Consider the following 6,934-nt stretch of genomic DNA (forward strand, 5'->3'; position numbering starts at 1 on the left):
TTTTTTTTCTTTCTTGCTATTGTTTCTAACATACTTATAAGATATTTCTTTGTTACTTTGTGTGTCCCTCCCCCATGGTATAACCCCTGTTTTCACTGTATTTGATGTTGGTATAATTTGGAGAGGGGAAGGGAAAAAATTGTTTAAGTAGGGATACAGGTGGGCCCATTGCAACAATGAGATGTGCAAGATGTTATGTCTAACAATGAGCTTTACAACTTTAGCGCGGGGGGGGGGAGGGGGAGAGGGGGGAAACAAAGGAGGAGGCAACAATGCTTGATAAGAAATGCACTCATTACTTTGTCCATGTAATTGTAACCCGGCTGTATGGTATTTTCACAATTTAAAAAAATCGCTGAATAGCAAGGATAACATTTATTCAGGACATGAGCCAACAAGTCATGATTGCACTTTCCCATTGGGTATTTAGTGAGAGCTTAATTTTGGAACTTTTAATAAGATTTAAGATAGGTAAGCTGGTAGGAAAAACAGGATGCTCAAATTAGGATCATATTAATCAGAGAACACTTCCTGGTTAAATGATACTACTCATCTTAGAAGAAGAAGGTGGAGGATACAGAGCATAAGTTCTCATGTACTCATTCCACCTTTTTTTACTGGGATCAAAAAATGGGTTTCCAATTCCAGATTTGAAAAAAAAGGATTCTTTAGGGGATGAGTTGCTGGTATTGAGTCCTGGACCTCTTGCTCTGACATGGCTTTATCACCCACAGATGGCACTCTATCAGTTGAGCTTTACCTTTACTTGCTGTTTGTTGCAGGTTAATTGGAGACAAGAATATCAAGGATTTGTGTGCCCAAGCTGACTTCAAACTTTGAACCTCAGTTCTGTTTTCTGAGTAGTTAGGGTTACTAGACTTGAACCACTCGCAATAGCACATTCAAAAAAAAAAAGGTTATCTGCAAGTGGAATATATTCTTAAAAAGCAGAAAACTCTTATATATATTCATTTTATGCTTAGATGTTTACATGCTTTTACATTATTTTTCTAAGAATCTATACATCTGAATAAGTGTATAGATTTTAAGTTTGTTGTATTGGTGTGATCCTAAATTATTAATCTTGGTATATTCTTTACCTCTATTTAAGGAGAAGGGTGATTATCATAACTATTCATCTACTAGATTAGTCTCCTGTCATCATTATTTTGCAAGAAATTAGTAGGAGAGAAACTAGTCAGAGAACAGAAGCCTAATTCTTTCCCAAACCAACAAATATAGCAACATGACAAGAAAACTAACTTTCCCTAGGCAAAGAATCATATAGAGAAATCCAGAAGAAGGCATAGACTTTATGACAGGAATGTAGAAAATCTTTCAGACAAGAAGTTCCTGCAAATGTGCAGGAAATTTGAAGATGAAAATCAAATCTGATTAGGTCTCAGAAAACAAGGAAGTCATTACTATAAATCATACAGTCCTCAATACATTAAACATGGCAGAGAAAGGTAAAGAGAACATTAAGAGAAAATGAAGAAGGTATCTCTGAACATGTATATTATAATAGGGAGCCATAGAATATAATTTCAGACATGATTGTTTGCAATCTCAAAGAGTTTATAATTCAACTTTTTATGAGTGGTTTCACTATGTGATTGCATCCCAAACTAGGGTTTAAGTTCCATAGTCAGATTTTAATCCATCCTGTGACATGTAAGTACTTCAGTTATCAGAATTATCTAGTGTTCTCCCTTTTTATGGTACCCACACATCATTAACATGTGGCAGATGTACTGTAAAATTATCTATACAAGAACAAGTATAATAATTCCCTTATTGTACCATTTCATGTATATTTTATTTGATTTTAAATCAACTAGAAAATGCTTATTAAATAAATAGTATAGAAATCCAAATATGCCTAGATAAAAAGGAGCCTGCTAATATGTTCAGGAGGTGGATAACCTTATCTCCATATAAAATATTTTACAAGTCTCAAAATATCCTTATTGAAGCCAAGCACTGGTGGCTCATACCTGAAATCCTAATCCTAGCTACTCAGGAGGCTGAGAGCTGAGTATCCTGTTTCAAAGTCACCAGCGCAGAAAAGACCATGAAACACTAATCTCCTATTAACCAGCAGAAAGCTGGAGGTAGATGTGTGTCTCAAGTGGTAAAGTACCAGCTTTGAGCAAAAAATTCCTGAGTTCAAGCCTCAGTACCTATATATATATATATACATATATATATGTATGTATGTATATAATATACATTTAATATATACACACATATGTATGTTTATATATGTGTGTAAATATAAATATATATACTATATCTTTATATACATATATTTACATAAATATACATCATATATAAGTATATAAATGTATATATGTATATATTACATATATGTGTGAGTATATATATATACACACACACATATTCACACTCATATATATACATATATATGCCCCTATGGAGAATGATTACAAGTAGTTTTAATCACTGAATGGTTAACAATTTGACTATAAAGACACATGTTATCTGCTTAAACTGAATATGTAAGAAAGAACTCGCCCAGTTCTTAAAATAATCATCATCAACAACCACCAATGATGCATAAATTTTGAAAATTATATATTAGAATTACAGACTATAGCGTCCTCCAACTGCTAGAAAGGTTCTTTCTCAGATTCAAGTTTCAAAAGAAAATTGTTTCTAGGGCTAGGTGACATGAATTCAAGCCCTGGCTTTACTCCTTATTAATAGCTTGGAGTGGCCGTCTTCACTGTTAAAGAGAGATAATTTCCATTTCTACTCAAGTATAATGTGAGACTGTTATATATACTATGATGTTATACAAAGTTAGCTCTAGACATGGAAAACATGGTAAAGTTTGCTCTCTATGTCTCATAGAATTTTGAACACTGTACATTAGTCCACCCCCCCACACACACCTGACTTTTCTTTTGTCACTGGCTTGGGCAGAGAAGATAGAAGCATCCAGCCCCTAGTCATGTCATCATACTTGAAAATAAGTCTATGTGAAAATTCCCTTGAATCACAACACTACACTTCTCCATCTCTGGAGATTTGCTGGCATTGAAATGTGGGAACTTTGCTGCTTTCAAAATTAAATAAAAACTCTTCATACTCCATGAAAGATCAAGAAATAGATACCTAACTTTCCCTCAGGGAATGAGCCCTACATAGATCAAGAAAAAAAAATTTAAATATATAAAACATAAATAAAAGCTATAAAAGCCATTATCCCCCAAATAAGTCATCTTTGAACTTTCCTGGGTGAACTGAGTATCAAAAACTGTTGTTCATCCACAATTTTATCTCCCTAGCTCACATCTTTTCCTACCATCAAAGTCTGGATTTCTTTTTTTTTTCCATTTCAACTAGTATTAACTGAACTAAACAACAGCTGCCACTCTGAGACCTCTGCTTAATGAGAAAATAAACTAAAAGCATTTGAGAAAGTATTGTAAATTATATCTCATCAATGATTTGTTTCAAAAAAGCAGTCACTACTAGTAAGCATCCCATTGCTTCAAACAGCAAAGAACTTTTATGGGATCTACACCATTATGCTCTCCACCCCATTCTGGGGAAAAGGGCTTGCACTAATGTCAAGCTTCCCTGGCCACTTAGACTCTGTAGCAATATTTCCTCAAAAATTGACAATTACGTTCTTTCATTTTCAGACCTACTGGGAAATAATCCGATATTTTATTTTAGCTTGGAAGTTGTCTGTAATCTATATAAAAGAAAAAGGGGCCTGGGTTAATGTCAGACTTCTCTTACCATTTGATGTGGCAATATTTCCTTGAAAATTGGAGACAATTATGTTCTTTCATCTTCCAACCTACTGGGAAATAATCTGATATTTTAGCTGGGAAGTTGTCTGTAATCTGATATTTAATTTAGCTGGAAAGTTGTCTGTAATCTATAGAAGAGGAATAAGTGACTTGCTGGGGTGCTTCCAGTAATTTCATCCTCTCTCACAGCTTTCATTTCACTGAAAGACCAGAGGTAAGTCCACATTTAAGACGTAGTACTATGTTCTGATTTTGACTCACTGCTCCCAGGACCACTTAACCTTTGATTCCTGAAAGATGCTATTTTAATTCTAATTTGTCTGAAGCAGGGGATTTTCTGTCCCTAGTGTATCTGTCCCTACTTTATCTCAGAAAGCAAAAATGAAGTCTGGGAGAAAGAAAAGAAATGAAAGCCAGTGAAGAGTGCATTTTAGGTCGTTCTCTTTAAGGTCTTAAAGCTCAAGCACACAAGATGCTGAGAAATTTACCACTGGAAGAAGAGAGGCTGAGGTCTGTCAGATGCCACCATGCTAACTTTTTGACATTTCTGGATTGTGCTTGCCTTTGAGGCTGATTGTCTCACCAGAGCTCAGAAAAAGCAGAGACCACAAAGCAATGTGAAGGAAACTGCCCTTTTCAGCAGTGCTGAAGTCCAGTGCTGAGAAGAACTGGAAGGGCACTCCGGCTACAGGTGGTAGCTATCAAGGAGTATCAAGGTCTCCTACAAAGACAATAGTTTGTTTTATTTCTCTTGTGTTTTATTTTGCAACTTTACAGCTGATTGATTTGTATGTAAAGTGATTCAAAACCTTGGTCAAAATATGATTGCATTCAGCACCCTAGATGAAATAAGTGAAATTTCCATTCCAGTTATAAGTTCATGTATTTGTGTAACATTATTCACAAATAGGGCTAGTTTGTTGGTCTTTTTCCAAAAAGAAGAAAGAAAAAAACACTATGGAGATTGTAGCTTAACCTGGCACAAAGGTGAAGTACAAACATAAAACCACCTGCATGCTAATGGCCTGCACCTTTCTCAACCCAGTATTATTGTGACTTCTCAATTTAGAAGTCTTGCTGCCTCAAAGTATTTTCCTCTTCCTCCTCTCAGCATGTTATTAGATATATTTATTAGACCCCTTTCAGTTGAGATGTGGAGCTTGCTTGAGAAATACTTATATTTAGGTAGAAAGAAAAAAATTTCATTACAATTAGGTGTAGTGCTGTTCATGAAATCTCTGAGTTCAGCAGGTTTGAAGGAGGTATGATAAGAGAGTCTACAGGTGAGCTGACCACCGACAGGGAACACATAATGTCTGCTGGTATCAGGTCAGAACTCAAGAAACTCATGTTTGAATATCGTTCTAATTCATTTTTTAAATTAGATATTTAAATATTTAATTGATTAGTTAAATTTAAATACATTATCTGGAAAATTACATCACCTTTCTGATAACCTTTTGAACATTCCAGGTTTCTTTTATCAGTTTCTTTGAAAATCTCTGAGATTGCCCTCTTTCTTTTCAAGAATTGCAGTGGACTTTTCTTTGTATTTCTATTGGTATTTTTATATTGATTAAAATAACTTAATTTGTAGATGCTGTGGTAGTTTTCATCCTTTAAGTTTTATATTTTAGCATAAGTACATCTTATATGTATATTTGTAAATTGGTGCCTTCACAATTTTCTAGAAAAATTTCTCCAAATATATGTTTGACATTTTCTTCTCTTGTTCTATTCTGTTACTTAAAGGCATTGATTGGGCTTTTGCTGATACCAACCTTTACCATTGCCCATTCTCTACAGTCTTTTATGATTCATTTTGTTTTGCTCTGTTTTCACAAGTCTGCGTTCCATCTTCTGTATTATGTTTTCTTATGTTTCTGGAGTAATGTTGTTTTTTATTTCCCCCTAAGCTCTTCTACTTACTCTTCGTCTTTCACTAATAATACCATTTCTTCCTTAAGACATGGTACTTCTTTTCCAAGGGCTTGTTTTAGAGAGGCTGATTTTTCTCTACTTAAATATATTGTAGAGGCCAGTTTATATTTTCGCTTGTTCAAAACACAAACACTTTAAAATTCAATTAATTTCATTTAAGTCTACTGAGTCTGATATTTCAAAAGAATGTCAGTATTTGGCATTTCAGATTTTTTTCAAAGTGTGCAGAAGCTATTTTTATTCCTTTATAACATTTTAGTTGGAATAAAATATTCATACCATACAACTTATAGATCTTAAGATTATATACAAATTTTAATTTGGGGTTGAAGATAGAGTACATGCCTAGCACATGCTAGGCTTTTGGTTTGATTATTGGCACCGCAAAGTAAAAGAAAATTATAATTTAATTGCTCTTTCAAGTGAATTCATCATGAATTGAGCTTTTATCAAGATACAAAATATTTCCATCATCAAAGGAAATTCCTGTTTACCTCTTTGCAGCTATCTCCCAATTTCTTTCCAGAATGAACTACTGTATTGATTTATTTCCCCACAGATAAGCTTAGTTTATTCTGAAAGTTCATAAAAAATGGAACAATTTATCCTATTCTCTTGTGAGAATGGTTCAATATAATTCTTCTTAATTCTCTATCCTACATGTAATGACATTCAGGTCTATTAGTGATTTGTATTTTAATATATGAATGCTTTAAAAGTTACTCTTCTAAATTTATGAACATCTGTATTGTTTAGATTTCAGAATATTATTTTTTAAACTGCTGTGATTTCGTTACTTTTTGATAGCTGCTCCTTAAATGGAGATGTTTCCCATAACTTGATAATTAAAGAACTCATGTTGAATAAATTATTTGTCACAGAAGCTTAAATTTCGGTCTTGACTATTCATTTTACATCAGCACTCAACCCAGCAGGTAAAACTCCCATCTGGACTAGCAGAAAGTCTCTGATGCTCACAGTGAAGAATTTCTCTTTTACATCACAATACTTCATGTGCTGATTTGCTCTTTCTTTTCTTCCTGGTGTAGGAGAGCAGAACATCTGCTTATAACCCTAAAGTGTCTACTTAATTTTGTCTTACCAATAGCTTGTTTCTTTTTTTTAATTTATTTTATTTTATTTGTGAACATACTGTACAGAGGGGTTACAATTACATGGGCAGGATAATGCGTACATTTCTTACC

The sequence above is a fragment of the Dipodomys ordii genome, unplaced genomic scaffold (genome assembly GCF_000151885.1).
Source record: "Dipodomys ordii isolate 6190 unplaced genomic scaffold, Dord_2.0 Scaffold52, whole genome shotgun sequence".
NCBI classification, from domain to species: domain Eukaryota; kingdom Metazoa; phylum Chordata; class Mammalia; order Rodentia; family Heteromyidae; genus Dipodomys; species Dipodomys ordii.